We start from the raw sequence: 17,581 nt of genomic DNA, 5'->3' as shown, positions 1-17,581 counted from the left end.
TCCTCTCCTCTCCTCTCCTCTCCTCTCCTCTCCTCTCCTTCATTCCCCTCCTGATATTTCAGTGGAATTTATCTACACTATAAGCTGTCAAATTTTTTTATTTCACTCCAAATTGAAGATTTTATTCCAAGTCTGAAATTGTGTAATTTCAGATGGATTTCAGCCAGAGACTAAAGTGTCCTTAAATGCTATGATATCTAAGAAGAAACACTACATTATATAGCCTAATTCTTCTTGCTCTCTCATTAAATCATAGCATTATTAAACAGATTGTGAATACAGGCATTGCTTTGAGATTAAAGTTCCCTGTTATGGAGTCACTGACTCATCATAGACTAAGTGAAATTTAAGTCAGTCACCTATATTTGGTTTCATGATGAAAGAGTTTCCAATTTACAGCAAGCTTTACAACTTTATCCTGTTAAGGAGAGGGGAAGAAAGCTGGTAAGCATTGCAGAGCAGATTGGTGGCCAGAGTGATCATAGAATCAGAGAACTGTTTAGGCTGGAAGGAACCTAGATCATCTAGTTCTAACCCACTGCCATGGGCTGGTTGCCATCCATTGGATAAGGCTGCCCAGGATCCCACCCAACCTGGCCTCTAGCATCTCCAAGGAAGGGGTATCCACAGCTTCTCAGGGTAGCCTGTGCCACTGCCCCATCACCCTCCGAGTAAAAAATTTCCTCCTGATATGTAAACTAAGTCTCCCTCCTTGTGGTTTGAAGACATTTATTGTCTTATTACTATCTGTCCATGTAAAAAGTCTGTCTCCCTCCTGGTTATAACTTTCCTGAAGCCAGCAATAAGGTCTCCCTGGAGCCTTCTCTTTTCCAAGCCAGAAAATCCCAGCTCCTTCAACCTTTCTTTCATGGGATAGGTCCTCCAGCCCCCTGATCATCTTCGTGATGTCCCTCGGATCTGCTTCAACAGCTTGATGTCTTTCTTGTACTGGGGGCCCCAGGCTTGGACACAGTACTACAGATGGAGCTTCATAAGGACAGAGTAGAGGGGGACAACTCACTCCCTTGCCCTGCTGCTATCTCTCTTTTAATGCAGCCCAGGATACTGTTGGACTTCCAGTCTGCAAGAGCACACTATTTGGCTCATATCCACATTTTCATCCATCAGGATCCCCAAGTCTTTCTCCTCAGGGCTGCTCTCCATTAATTTTTGTCCCAGTCTCACCATATGCTTATCATCTTCCTCTTCCTGGGTGTTCATAGGAAAATAAAGGGGTCTTTTCTTATATGAAAACATAATAGTGATTGATGCTCATTTTTCTTAAATAGTTTTTATTTAACATCACTTAGCTTCAGTAGGCCTAATATCTTGGTGTCATCTATATAATGAGCCATCTCCTTTTTCTTGAGAAATGTGAGAGTTTAGAGTACAGTTTTTTTTTTTTTTAATTTACTTTATGATCTTACACTATCATGGTGATAATAACAATGCTACATAACTGAATTAATCATGCTGAAGATGCTTTCAACTTATTGTTCTTTAAGAACATGGGAGGAGATACTTAATAATCTTAATTTAGTCAAAGAAAAAGGGAAGTTTTAATCAGTTTTCTGTATTTTCCAAGCAATGAGTGCAACTGAAGTTCAGGCAAGTGAAAGATAAGGTGCTTGCCTACTCTTATTCCGTACTCAGATTAGTGGCTTACTGGATTTCAAATTTATTTGAGAGCTTGTGTTGGAAATTGGTTATTGAGGATTCACTGTGGGCTTCAGTTTGCTCTTCAAAAAGTAACATGCCTGTGAAAAACAGTGCAGACTATCTTCTCTCAGTTTTTCAGGCAGATGTACAAGTGGTATTATTTGTGCTTCGACTTAACACATATATACCACATTTGAAGTGAGATAGTGTGGCAAGAGTACAAGATTACAAATGGTTTTCATAGCTCACCCCTTCCCAGAGGGTTTGCTTGCACCTGTTTTTACCACGAAAAGGACGTTAAATTTTCTGACCAAGTTGCAAATGAAAGATCGTCAAGATAAAAAGTGATATGATTGACTTAAAAGGTCAAAATCTAATATTTTAGTCTGACAGTTTATAGTGTGATAATTTCACAGAAACATCAAAGATTCTGTGTGACCTCCCAGCACATATTTCTCACCTAGAGTGCCTTGTGGCTCTCCTCAGATTTCATGGTCCATCAGTGCACACTTCAGCTGCGTTCCTTTATTAACAGCAGAGCAGGTTAACAGAGCATTTATCTTCCTTGATACTTGACTTGCTGGGGTGCAGCTTTTACAGTCAGTATTAGGAAACAGTGTGATGTTCTGCCCATTGGCCTCAGGAAAGAGATGGGGGGAGGGGGGGTTAAAACAACATGATCATTTTGAAGCTTTTCCAACAAGTCATTCAGTTGAGGAATTGCTGTAAACGTCTGAAAACCAGCAAGCAGGATTTAATCCTTGAATGCCAGTGTGCTTTTTCAAGCAGTTACAGGGTTGTCAGGAGTGTGAAAAAAAAGAGAATTTCAGTATTTGGGAGGTATCGCCAATAAGGATATGGAAGAAGAGTTCTCCTGGAGTTAGAAAAGGAGGGGCTGCACATAGTCGTATCAGTCATGTCCATGGCAGGTGATGTGTGAACATGCACCCTGGAATCTGGAGAAGGAGGCTCAGCGGAGACCTTACCACTCTATATAACTACCTGGAAGGAGGTTGTGGTGAGGTGGAGGACTGCTTCTTCTACCATGTACCTAGTGATAGGACTAGAGGGAATGGCCTCAAGCTGCGCCAGGGAAGATTCAGGTTGGATATTAGGTTAGATATTAGGAAAAGTTTATTCTCTGAAAAAATGGTCAGGCACTGGAATTGACCTCCCAGGGAGGTGGTTGAATGACTGTCCCTGGAGGTGTTCAAGAAATGTTTAGATGTTGCACTAAGGGACATGGTTTATTGGGGGAATTTTGGTGGTAGGTGGATGGTTGTACTAGATGATCTTGAAGGTCTTTTCCAACCTTAGTGATTCTAAGATTCTACGATTCTACGATTTTGGGAATGAGTGAGGGGGCAGGGGCAAGAAGAATGTGGCATAGATTCTTCCTAGACTCTTCACCAATCCCTCACAGCTTCCCACTTTGACTCTGCCTGGGTGATCCTGTTTGGATGTACCTACAGTCTTGTCTTAGTCCTATTCTGTTCCTGAATGTTCCACTGTCCACCACTCTAGATGGTACTACAAAATATAATAAAAGTGAAAATCTCTTATTTTAAAAATTATTGGGACTAACAGTAATAGCAATGGATTTGCTATCTTCTGCTTTCTAGGGGTCCTAATTCTGTAGCAATCTTCACATGGGGAAATATGCCAGTTTGTTGTCTAGGGGAAAAAATCCTTTTTAAAATGAGATTTTGTATCCTTGTAATACAATAATGGAAATTCATCCAATGATTAATCCAGAATAAGATAGATATAACTTGTTTTTGGTATGTTAGGGAGCAGGGAAGGGGGCCAGCAAAGGGAGAGGAGAAGCATTTAAACATGTATGGTTACTATTTTTCATAAGGATTTTTATAATGCTTCTACACAATAGGCTGAAATTGCTCCTAAAGAGTCATTCTAGTCTACTGGGTAATTAATATGCATATTAAAAAGTTCTAAATATATATTTAATCAACTGACTACATAAAATGCCTGAAGCTCTGAATACATATGAACCCAATAGACCAGAACAGCTGAAAAAAAAGCTTGCTCCAGGCTCTGGTGGTACATTCCATGGAGTTTGTTTTTAAATAGATTTGAGAGCCCAGAACGGACTTGAAGAAGCTGGAATAGTTTTAAAGGAGGGCCCTTTCTTTTCAGGTCACAGACATCACCTGAACTAAGGAAACAGAAGGAAATGGGAAGGTTAGTCTAGAAGAGTATTCTAATAGTTAGGATAGCAGACTGGTGCTCAACTCCCATAGGTGACTTTCCAAGCAAACACAGCTGTGAACTTCATTCATTTAGCCCACAAACCTCTGTGGTGACTCAGTTTCCCCTTACGTAAAATGAGAATAATAATACAACCTCTTCACATCCTTCTGAGGTGTGCCAAACAGAAATATTCAAAGGTGTAATAGTGAAAGATAAATGCTCAGGTCTCATTGAAAATCCAGTGTAAGAGTTATTGTAAATGCCCTTTGTGCCCTTGAAAATCTCACCTTTATTTTATTGATGGCTGTAATGCCCTTTGAGACCTTTGAAGGAAAGGTGTTATAGATGTGCAAAGATGCTAAGTAAGATGGAGTAAAAATTGACTAAAAGGTCAACTTCAGAAGCTCAGGAATATAATATGAGGATAACCTATGGCAAATACCCTGAAGGCTACACCTGGGAGTGTGGGAGTCTGAAGTCAAATTATGTCTTTAGACAGTTCTGAGTCAAAGATGATATTATGCAAATATGACCGCAGAGGAAGGTGACCTATGGCATCTCAGGAGCCCAGAAACTGGCCATTCATTTTTCAGTTAACTATCTGATCTGTAAAGGGTTTCTCTGACCACTCTAACAAGGATTATCAACTAACAGCCATATGGAGGTCATCTTTTCCTTCATGTCATCTGCCATGTTTTCTCTCAAGTAGCCACTAGTCACTGAAGGACAAATATATGGACAATTTCAGCTATATGCTTCTTTGTTTGACAAAATTCATCATTATTTCTATCATTATCACTAATTTAAGTGTAAAATTAAAAATTAGAAAATAAAATTAACATTTCTTGGTTTCTTTTAGGAGTTATTTCCAAACTGAGAAGTATTAGATATAAAGTTAATAAAGACATTCACTGTGAAGTTCAGATAAATGCATTGGGCTATTGCAAATAAGAATGTAGTTTAGGACTATTTCCCTATTATTATCAAGATGAGCTATGATGATTAAATCTTTGTAAACTTTGGCTTACAGCCTCTGGATATATTCTCACCACATCCAAAAGAAAGATCCTTGTCTTATGGAAGCAACGGCCTGAGCAAGTAAAGATGTTTAGATGAAGTTAACACACAGCCATAGTGGTCAGGATAATTATTGTACTTGTTAAGTTGTAAGTTTAATAATACAACTGTTTGATTAATATATTTTCATGTAGAATGATCTCCTCACAAACAATTAGCGACTAGTTCTTGCAGGTAGTAAAAAAATGGCTTCTTACAAGATTTTGAATACACAGAGTTGAAATAATGTTGCAGATTGTGTTTAAAAAATCATTTAATTAATTGGAGAAAAGTATAAGCAGCACAGAAGAATAGAGTTTACTCTTCCTAGCGCAACATTTGTACTGACATAGCAGGTTTCTCTCACAGACAGCTTATACTGTATATGTATATATGTATAAGACTCACATGTTTCTGGGTGAAGATTGTGAGAGATAATCAGGAGGCAACTGATCACTGCAGCCTGCCTGCTAGCTGGGAAATTCAAGCAAGAATCAGTTTAGAGTAAGAAAGTGAATATAAGTTCAAAATGATGAAAAAAGTGCACGATGATTTTCCTTTTATAATTGTGCAGAAAGTTGTGCATATAGTTGAGGAATCAATATAAAAAAAAAGAAAATTTTGGTCAAAACAGAGCGGAGCATGGTTAGCTGAAACCTTAAAGACAAAGACATTTTGTTTACATTTAAAGTGGTGTGGAAAGAGAATAGAATTTGTATTAAAGAGTATAGATGACCTAGGTAGACCTCTAGGTGAGACGGAGACAGTATGAGTGTGGAATTAAGTCTTCATGTGAGGGAATCAGGTGCTGGTACAAAGGACCTATGCTGAATAAAACGTAAGATCACCAGACAAAGAACATTCCTAGTTTGGCATGTGAGTCAGAGCTGTGTTACAGGTTCTGTACAGGCAAGACTTAAATAGTCAGAGGCTCTGCAGTTTACATACCTCAATTCTCCTACGATAGGAGAATTCCTCCTAGGATAAATTAGGAAAAAATAAATACCACGTATACAATTAGAGGTACGTTTTCTTCATAGTGATTGTTTGGCTGCAATAGAATGTGAAAGTAGGCAGAAGTGATTTTGCATGTTTGTAAAATCAGAAGTCATTCAGCAAATTTGTTCAGTGATGTTACTAGTAATTTTATCACAGTAAAAGTAGTTCAGGGAATACTTTCACTCTGTTTCTTCTTGAAACAAGAAAACTCATATTTATTTAAAAAAAAATATTAATGAGGAGGATGGACCCTTTGAGGGCCTATTTTATTATTTGCTTGATCTCAATAATCTCAAGCCAGTTCCAAATCCTCAGCAATTAATGGAGAAAAAAACAATATTAGATTTAAATAATAGAACAGACAAAGTCCAGGAAATGGAATTCGAGGATATTTTATCTTCACATGACATTGATGAGTAAGGAGGAGAGCTAAGTAGTGATCCCTAGAAGGTCTGAATAAACATTCAAGAGCTTTAATTCTTCCATAAAGCAAATTGAACTTAGAGGTTGCTTGAGTATTCATTTGTAAGGAACCTGATGCATCCTTGGCTAGATGCACAGTCACTATGACGGAAGATAAGGCACCTGATGTTAGCAAGGACTGGGATGGAAAAGGAACTGGCCAGGCAGACACTGCAATAACCTTGGCCTCATAAATTTATCACATTCTCCCCTGTGCTGGTTTGTTTATATTCCTGGAGTTTAAAAGTTGTCAAATATTTTATTTTTCAGCTGTGTGGAGGAAAAGGAAATTCACTCTTTGAACAAGACCTAGATAGTAACATTAAGTCCTGAGTATATTTCCATGGCCACACTAAAAATGATTCCTTGAAAATGGGGGGTTGTAATGGGAGTGCTGACACAATCTGATTCCTAACTATCACTTTGCAAGCTGTGCTGTTATAATAAGAAGAAAAGGTTGTGTCTTCAGTGGAAAACTGATGGAAGTTAGTAATGCTGGGTGAAAATATGCAGCTCATTTAAAGGAGGAGAAACTGTAACATAGTAAATGAATCACATAAAAAAGGTATCAAAAAGACAGCTAGGCCAGCAATGAAAGACACATAAAATATAACGGAAGGAGAATTTTTCCCCCATCCAGCATACCCTGAGAACCTGATTGTCATCCAATTAGGGGCTGAGTGGAAGTTTGATTAATCTATCACAAGCAAAAGGCCTGGCTTCAGTCACTAATCGGGGAGGTGTGAAAACCATGTGTGGGTGCCTGGAGGTTTCTTCAGCTTCTGCATTCACATGATCAGGTGTTCCTGTGTAGTCACTTCCAGGACAACTATCTCTTCTCAATTAGTACAGCTAATTGTGAATAGGACACCAAAAGCCAAGGAATTTCAATACTTTCTGCTGTATATAAGCTTGCTCTAAAAGAAGAGCTTAACCTTGTCTGAAATCTCTTTCTTCCCTTTCTAAAGTTAGATGTTAGTATAAGTGTGGTTAACCTCATATTTTATGCTGTTGATTGTTTCTAAACAAGTCCCCTGAGCCAGCTTGAATAGGCTGGATGATAAGTATTTCCACAGCAGACTGTAAGGGAAAAAGGAAAACCTTTCCCTTGAGTGGTAAATTGACTGCAAAGACATCCTGGGAAGGCTACTGCGATTCAATACCCACAGCAGCAGTCTCGGGGCTCAGCACAGAGTGGCAGGCCCAGGAAGTCTGACTTCTCTGACTTCCTCCCCCAGCCCCCCTGCTCGGTGGTAAGTCCTGCAGCACAGCCTCTGTGGGAGCCAGCCAGCCTGCCCTGCCTCTCCAGAGAAGTTCTGGGAATCCGCTGCCCTGGGGACCTCCCCAGGGTGGCAGGACTTGTCATTGTAGCATATCTCTGGGAGGGTTTGTTTCACTTTTCCATGCATTAGCATCTAGTACTGCTTGATGCACCCTAAGGCATCCACATACGGCTGTCAGATGTGATGCCGCACCTACAGGAGACCTGTGTCTTTCTGAAGTGGCAGCTGAGGCTGGACAGGAATATCCTAGGGCAGCTCAAATGACACTAAGTGCCTTTGCGATGCTCAGTGCCTGTAGAAGCATATATCTGGCTTTGTTACTATGAGAAAAAGAGGCGGAGAATATAGCAAAGAACAGCCTGCATACATAAGAGGGATAATATCATTTGGTAGTTTGAAAGCCATCAAGCAACCTTGACAGGTGCTGAGAGGTAACATTCAGAGCACCTCGAGAACTATTGCTCTATTAGGTGATAGAGTATCACCACATCAAATATATTTAAAAATCACTGTCAAAGGATCTTGCATTCACAACATCCAGTTTTATTCCTCTGTATTTACAGAAGTGCTAAATAAACCCACATGGAATACAACGGATACTCTTGGAAATCATCCTATCAAGACGATATTGTTCCAGTGGACCTGTATTTCAGCATATTTTCAGGCTTCTTCTGGGAGGATGTAAGGTTCCAAATCCTGTATATTCCAGATACTGTTATACCAAAGACTAGCTGCATTGCCATTTGGATTGCCAGGAATTCCTTGGTAACTGTGGTCACTGTGGGTAAAGAGCTTGCTTTCTATGATTTGAGATGGATTGGTTTTGTTCTATTAGTGCTTCTTTGGATTATATAATCAAATACTTTTCTTTCCAGACTAGGATGATCATAGAATCATAGAATCCTCAGAGTTGAAAGGAACCACTAAAGACCATCTAGTCCAACTCCCCTGCAATGAACAGTCACATGCACAGCTGAGAAGCTAGGCTTCTCAGAGCCTGATCCAGCCTCATCTTGAAAGTCTCCAGGGATGGAGCTTCCACCACCTCACTAGGCAACCTGTTCTGGTGCCTCACCACCCTCACTGTAAAAGACTTTTTCCTTGTATCCAAACTAAATCTCCCCTCTTTGAGCTTGAAGCCATTTCCCCTTGTTCTATCACCACAGACCCTGCTAAAGAGTCTGTTCCCTTCTTTCCTGTAGCTCCCCTCTAGGTATTGAAAGGCCTCTGTCAGATCACCTCACAGCCTTCTCTTCTCCAGGCTGAACAGCCCCAGCTCTTTCAGCCTGACCTCATAGGAGAGATGTTCCATCCGTTGGATCATTTCTGTGGCCCTTCTCTGGAGGATCTGCATCATGATCTTTCCTGGCACAGAGGTGAGACTGATAGGTTGGTAGTTCCCAGAGCCATCTTCTTTACCCTTCTTAAAAATGAGTGTGATGTTGCCTTTTTTCCAGTCACTAGGGACTTTACCTGATCGCCACACCTTTTCAAAATCATAAATAAAAGAAAATGAAAATAAAATAAAGCAAAACAAATAAAATGAGCAGTACTAGAAATGCAAGAGATGTCATTAATAGGCTTTTTAAAATGTGAAAAACAAAGCTATGTTTGCATAGTAAGAGAAAAATCATGACAAGTGACAGAAAGTCATATAAGGAAGATGAGGAGATTTGCTAGGAAAAAGTAATCAATAAGAACTCAGGAGAGAAGGAATGGAAAGGTCAATACTAGGAAATTGTACAGCAATTCCAGTATTAAAGTGGAAGATAATGGCAAGATTATTTCCTGATAAGAAATCTTGGATTTTTTTAACTGCTTTTCAGTTTTCTAGACTGTACATGGATGCCAAATTTATAAGTACCTGGTAGCTCAGGAAAAACTGTCAGTAGTATAATTCAGATTATAACTAATAGGGTATTTATTAGAACAAATTTATGAAGATACAACAGTGTAAGAGAAAGATCAGCCTAGCAAAGGTCTAAGTCTTGGCTGGAGAATCAGTAAGAAACTGGAAAAGTGACTATCCCTATTGTAAATCTTCATCAATTAAAGATTTTTTTAATGCTACTATACTTTTAGATTTTTTAAAAATTATGCCAATATCAAAATGACATGTTGCTAGGTTACAAATTCAATTTCCTACTCCCATTGCTTATTTGTAATATAGCCTTACAGTAACACACACACTTATATATGTAAATACATATGCATGTATATATACACACATCACTATAAAGATACCTTGCATATCTACAAATATATACCATATTTATTAGAGAAATAAATATAGCCAAGCAGACCTATCACCCCATTTTTATTTATTAATTATAGATTTTTTTTCCATCATGGAATAACAAATATATAGAATTTTGCAATATCTTAATGAACCTCAAGACTATACATTCTTTTTTCCATTCTTTACAAAGAATTTAATAATTATTGCATTACATCAAGAGAATATGTCTAAGGGCATACTTTCTTAACAGAGGAAAACAAAGGACAAAGTTAAGGTTGAATGCACAACACTGAAAGGAAATGGTGTTGAGTGATGACGGATTATATTGCAGTTTGGAGAGGATGCGTGTTTTCCTTCACAGAATCACAAGGCTGAAAATGACCTCGAGAGGTCAGCTAGTCCATCCCTCTGCCCTAAGGCAGAATCAACTACACCTATGTCATTCCTGACAGTTACTTGTCTAATCTACTCTTAAAGACCTCTAATGATGGAGATTCCTCAGCTCCCAGAAAATCTTTTCCCATTGTTTCACTGGGCTTTCTGTTAGAAGACATTTCATAATGTCTAACTATTCCTTGCCCCAGTTAAAGCTCATATAGTCAGCAAAAGATGTGTTCATTTCCATATTTTTTTAAATATATACATTATTAAAGAATAAATTTGATACAAAATATTAATTTTACATCAGGGCAGGACAGAAAAGATGGATTAAAACATCCTGTGTTTTTACAGTTCTTTTAAGAAATTATTTGTATCTGTGAGCTTAAAGGTGAAGGAATTATGACAGATTGGTTTATAGCATATTTTTTTCTTTAAGTTCATTGAAATGAACTTCTGATCAGTTGCGTGATTATAGTTAGTTCACATTCAAATGAGAGATATTTTTGTACAAAATGTAACATTTCAAAGCATGGTTTTGTTTTACAGTGAGATCTGTATCCATGTCTCCAGCTGATACAGATCACTGCCCACTGGCAACCACAGAGAGCAAAGAGCACCCTGAGGAAGTGTTATACTTCACTCGTGGTCAACCAAAAGTCTGGTGGTGGTGACTCCACGCTTAACTTTTTAGGTTTCTGTGGCTGTAATTAACATCACAGAGCCTTTCAGGTAGCACGTTGTTTCTGAGCAACACCTTGGGAAACAATGATTTATAAAGCACAGTGAATTAGAAAAAGCAGCTCCAAATATGGAGGAAATTATATACTCTAAACACCTTTATTTTCCTTTCCTTTTTTTGATTTTTTTTTTAGTTTGTTTGCTTTGATTTGGTTTAGTATTTTGTTGGAAGTCCAATACCAATCTAAGTCTTCACCTGATTCTTGACAATTCTGAGATATGATAACAATAATTAGGTCAAGAAATTTCACAAATCACATTATTAATAAGAAATTACATAGCATGTGACTGCATTAGTAATAGTAACTGAAGAAAACAAAAATAGAAAAAGTAAAAATATGTTTCTAGTGAATCCTTCACCCTTCTCATAAAGATGATAAAAATCCATTCATTCTCTAAAGAAAAAGAATTTCTTTCAATTATCTATAATTAAAATACAATGAAGAAGTTCTTTTAAGCTGGCTGATCTGTCCCTGTCCCTGATTTTCAGAGAAGTTTCTATAAAAACCTTGTATATTTATTTGTTTTGGTCCTTTGTCAGTGCATTTGTGCCTAAGATGCAAAAGTCTGTTTCTTCCATGATGGTGTGGGTTTGCACTATTTATCGAGGAAGTTGCAAAAGCTGATTTTCCCAAATGAATACTTTTGCTTTGGGACCATTATCTTCATTTACTTTGTACACTAACTTCTTCTGATCTCTATGAAAATAATGTAAAATCAGTAGTAAAGCCCTGTGAAGTTGCTTCACCTCAATGAAAGTTAGGGTTCAACTTCAATTTGATGATCTCTCATTTATGATGTTTGGGCCCTGTGTAAGTAGGAGAGAAAGGAGCAATCTGAGAAAACTGGAGGTGGTCAGGGGAATGGGATACATTCGTTAGTGCCACTAACATTTATTCTTCAAACAAACTGGAAGATTACTCATCTTAGACAGAGCAGTGAGGGCAGATTTTCACACCCAGAGGGCACACAAACTAGTTTGATTTTTCTCTTTTTCCCCTGCACAACCTGTATACCACAATCTAATCTGGTATAGTCAACAAGATTTACTGTCATGTTTAGAATGTGTTTTAAATAGTGATTTACCATCTCTTAAAATAAATATCATTTGTTGCAGACAGTTTCTGGCTTAGTTTTGTTTTCCCTATTTGACATGAGGATCCCATTTTCCCTTTAGTATGCTGACAACACAACTTCGTTAAGGCTGGTTGGTTCCATTTGTATTGGACATCTCTTCTGCATATAGATTGATGAGTTTAATCAGCGAATCAGGAGAAAGACTTGGACATCAATCAGTGTCAGTTTTCTTTCTTTCTAATTTCTGATTTGCTACTTCTTGTTATCAATGCAATAAAACGATACCAATTTAAGATAAAATCTTAGAAATAATGCAAACTTAGCGCAAAATTTCCAGCAGGCCCAGGAGATCTACTGCATTATCATCACTGATATTTTGAAAAAGATATACAGTACTTAACAGTCAAGACAAATGATGAACCTATTGTTCAGAGTTCAGTAGAGAAAAGGTATCTAGTAATGCCTGATTTGATCATGTTGTACCTTCTTTTGTATCATTAGTAAAGCAAAAATAACCCTATCTATTTCCATGCTCTCTGAAAGAATGGAAAAAAAGTTTTTGCATTAAAACATAGCCACTTTTATCTATAAAACTAATATAAAATATACTCAGTAGAGTTTCATATTGTTGGTGTACGCAGAACATCTTAAAGAATTGTCTTATGTGTATGTCTTTGTAGCAAACTTGGGAACTAGGAAGAATTTCCTCCATTTTTTTTTTTTGCAAAGCAACACATAGTGAGTCTTAAGTCTGGAACCTCAAGATCTGCATGCTTGTATCACATATTTGGAAATGAATCCTGATCAAGTTAAACAGGAGCTTTCCAAATTCCTCTAAATACTACTCAAGATGCTATGAAGGCAAAGAATCTAACTAGATTCCCTCCAGCTAATTCCAAGCAATGCACTGTTCTTACTCTGCTGGAAAATATAATCTAATATATAGACATTTACCAATGGGAGATTGTTTTCATGACTCTGGAGAAGATGGAGATACTGTTACTGTACTTCTAGATCACCTTTATTCTCACAAGTTTGCAGATGACACCAAGCTGTGGGGTGCAGTTGACACAGCAGAGGGATGGGATGCCATCCAGAGGGACCTAGACAGGCTTGAGCAGTGGGTCCTGGAGAACCTCATAAGGTGCAACAAATCCAAATGCAAGATCTTGCACCTGGGTCAAGGCAATCATCACCACCAAAACAAGCTGGGGGACAAAAGGATTGAGCATAATCCTGCTGAAAAAGACCTGGGGGTACTGGTGGGTGAGAAGCTTAACATGAGCCATCAATGTGCCCTTACAGCCCAAAAAGCCAACCATATCCTGGGCTGTAACAAAAGAAGTGAGGCCAGCAGGTTGATGGAGGTGATTCTGCCCCTCTACTCTGCACTGGTGAGACCTCACCTGGAGTCCTGCGTCCAGATGTGGAGTCCTCAGTACAGGAGGGACATAGACCAGTTAGAATGCAGCCAGAGGAGGGCCACAAAAATGATGTAAAGTATGGAATACCTCTCCTACAACGACAGGCTGAAAGAGCTGGGGCTGTTCAGCCTGGAGAAGAGAAGGCTGTGAGGTGATCTGACAGAGGCCTTTCAATACCTAGAGGGGAGCTACAGGAAAGAAGGGAACAGACTCTTTAGCAGGGTCTGTGGTGATAGAACAAGGGGAAATGGCTTCAAGCTCAAAGAGGGGAGATTTAGTTTGGATACAAGGAAAAAGTCTTTTACAGTGAGGGTGGTGAGGCACCAGAACAGGTTGCCTAGTGAGGTGGTGGAAGCTCCATCCCTGGAGACTTTCAAGATGAGGCTGGATCAGGCTCTGAGAAACCTAGCTTCTCAGCTGTGCATGTGACTGTTCATTGTAGGAGAGTTGGACTAGATGGTCTTTAGTGGTTCCTTTCAACTCTGAGGATTCTATGATTCCATGATTTTTTCCTTCTCAGATTTTTGAAGAAACTATCACCATTTGTGTCTGAGGTTCCTCTGTTCATGTTCTTACTTCTACCTTCTTCCTCTCAGCTAAAACAACTGACACCAAAGACTTTAAGGATTTTTAGTCAAATATCAGAATTAGTGCTCAGCCCTTATCCTGTCAGAATAATCAGTCCTATGCTTGAAGTCTGCTATTCTGTGGGCTTCCATGACTCTCTCTTGTATTCTTGCTTACACTAATCCTTCTTTTCATCTGTTCTCTGCTCCACTGTTTCACACTTCCTTTCAACATATTTGGTGGTAGCACATCTTACTCTTTGATATTATTTTCCTTTATATCAAAGGTCTTAGTCACCTCATTCATTTAGTCTGATGTAGCTATCACCTCAGGTTTACTCATCCTAATAGAACTATAGGAAAAAAAAATCTTTATTCTGTATTCTTTTTGATCAAGTTCATCATCATCTTGAGTGTCAATCAGGCTTGCAATCTGGCTCATCCTGAAAACTTCCTTAGTCCTCACATCCAGTAGACTTCTACATAATTCATCTGAGAAACAATTTTTCTTATCCAACCACAATAAAAAGCGTTGTTGGGTTTCAACTCTGTTTCTACAGTAACCTATTCTCTGGCTTTGGAAAAAAAATGTTCTACTCTACTGAAAAATACATACTATTCTGCTAAAACATGTATTTTTATAGTCCACAACTTACAAATTTATTCTTACTTATTTATCATATCTAAGGTATCTTTAATGACATTTACCAGCCTTTGGGCTTGGTACTTTTCAAACATTAATCCTGTGATGTGCAATGACTGACGCACTGCACATCGACTAATAATTGTCTCATTGTTTTCGTGTTTTACCTTTGTGTTTATGACCAAGATCCTTATCTTTGACTTGTGACTCTGTACAATATTTTATTCTGTTTGTACATTTCCTAGTACAATGAAGTTTGTGTTTACAATAAGGATCTTAATGCTTTGTAATGTTAATTCCCTGACATTATTTCAGAGCTACTTGTCTTTAAGAAAGATCAGAATTAGTCCTACTGTATCTTTTGGTATTTGTGTGGCTCAAAAGTGACACTCTTCATAGAGGAGAGAAGAGACATTCTTTCAATTGCCTGATTGTACCATTAATCTTAAGGTGTGCATAAGAAAAGTATCAGTAAGTCATCATCTCCTAAAGTGAATCGGAAAAGGATGGTCAGCTACAGAAGAATATTAGAAAACTTCCTGAAAAGTTTCTTAATCATTCACCTTGAAGAGAAAAATAAGCCCCCATTCTTTTATTCTTTAGGAGAGACAGAGAAGGGTAAGTGATGACAAACTGCTGAAAACAATGAGACGTATGTATAAATTCCTGCTTTAGCTTAACCCTGAAATACATGAACAAAGATTAGAATGTCATAAAACTGTGACATCCGTTAGCTGTGGCTAAGCTAATTTAATGAATTCATACTGACTATTTAACAAAGCTACTAAAATAGGAATGGACAGAGTCTGGTAAGTATCTGCCCACTTTGCCTGAGGGCAAATGGCATAATTAATCAGGTTCAGTGGTCAGATGATTTCTCTGTATGCATCTCCCTTGGGCTGACCTAAACATTTGTATTGCTGATCTGGCCACCAAAGCAAAGGACTTGGTTCCGGCTGTATCACCAGCTGCTTCTCTGACAGAAAGCCTGTTTCTGGGGCCACAACTTCATTGAATTAAACAGGCCATGGTGTAAATACCTTTGTCCTTATATTGTAGGAGAAGATTCATTAATGAAACTGTCTGTTTAAATACAGTTTTACAGAAATACCACTTTATACCAGTACCCCACATCCTTATGCGGTGGTAAATTGTGTATAGTATTCCTCAATTTCTAAAATTTTTATCATGATATTTGCTTTAGTACATGATCTCTGAAAGCCAAATACACTTTGGAAGGAATCAGAGAATTTTCAGTATTGATCCCTTTTCCATTTTGAATGGGTAAAAACTGGTGAAGTTTTTTTTTTTTCCATTCATCTAAAGAGAAATTACTACCTTTTTTCAAAGCCACACATTTGTTGGACGATGCTGAATGCTATTGATGACTGAAATAAGTAGTTAGCCATGCAACAGGTGAGGCATTGCTAGTTTTCTTGCTACACTGATGTATGTTTTTTTCCAAATCACTCCGTTTGACTTTTTTTTTTTTTTTTTTTTTGGCTTTTTAGCTTCTCCCATTTACCTGTCTAAATTGTGGACAGTCTGAAATATCACACTCTCTCAAACTTGCACATATTCCTTGAGTATACTTCTAATTCACACTAGCTCTCCACCTTAATTCTGTAGACTTTTCTATTATTAACATTGGTGCTATTTTTCAGAATGCTTATTTCCAACGATTGATTGTTTCAGCAGTCAGAAAAGTACATGAGCAAAAGTACAAGACAAATATTAATCAGATTTTTTTTTCTCCCTAAATGTATATATTTTTTCCCTCCAGTCATACAAAAATATAAAGGAGTTTTTAATGAAAAAAGAATATCATGAAACTCAACATTTAGAAATACTTTATTTTATAGAAATTTTAACTGGCCATACTTGAAGTCTAAGGCTGTTGTGTGTGGTAGACACCTGAACAGTGACAATGACTTAATTTTCCCTCTGTAGTTTCCCTCTCTGTATAATAAAGATGTCAGTTCCTATTATTAATTCTGCTGTAACAAAGAGAAGGACAATGGTATTTCTACAGGATTTTTGAAAATGAATGCACCATACTTGCGTAATACATATAATGCGTAATATAAACAAGTGAGAAGATCTCAAAGAATTTGAAACATTCCTTTGCATTGCTGTAAATCATGTTTCACAGTTACTAAGTTTTATGGAGAAAAAGAAGTTTTAAAGAGAAAAATATTTTGTATGAATTCATTCAGAGGTGTGCCATGTCATCTTAGCTATTTTTATTAGTTGTACATATGCAAACATTTCCTCTTTCCTTTAAACAATGTGTTTTTTCCAGAAGCTTCTGAACAAACTTTCAAAGCGAATGCATTAAAAAGTGAGACTCTGTTAATAAAGTCTAAAGAAATAAAAATCTACTTTAGAGAGATTCAGTGGGCCGTGTGCATATTCTAATGATAGCGGTGTGAATTACAGATAGCACACAAGCAATGTAGAAAGGCCACACAGCACCTTGTAATTTAGAATTTGTCAACATTTTGCAGTTTCCCATGTGAGTCATCACTTGGTTGATGTTTCCCATTTATTGTTTACATAGGCTTAAGCTTTGGAACATCCATGCAAAACAGCACATTTGAGCTTTAAATCAGTCACACATAATGAGAAATCTCAAATAATTCCAAGCAGTTCATTTAATATTTTATAAGGAAAATACAACTTGACTTTTGTAGCTAAATTTGCAAGAAGATCAAATAGGATAGCAACAGCAGCCATCAATACATTACCCCTGATAAAATAGAGATAAACTGGAAAACTCTGAGATTGCATATCTAAAGTCTGCCACAGCTGTACTCATACTTAATGTGTAAGTTTCATTCATT

This window comes from Numida meleagris, chromosome 6, assembly GCF_002078875.1.
Source record: "Numida meleagris isolate 19003 breed g44 Domestic line chromosome 6, NumMel1.0, whole genome shotgun sequence".
NCBI classification, from domain to species: Eukaryota; Metazoa; Chordata; class Aves; order Galliformes; family Numididae; genus Numida; species Numida meleagris.
Note: the sequence above shows the minus strand (reverse complement) of the source record.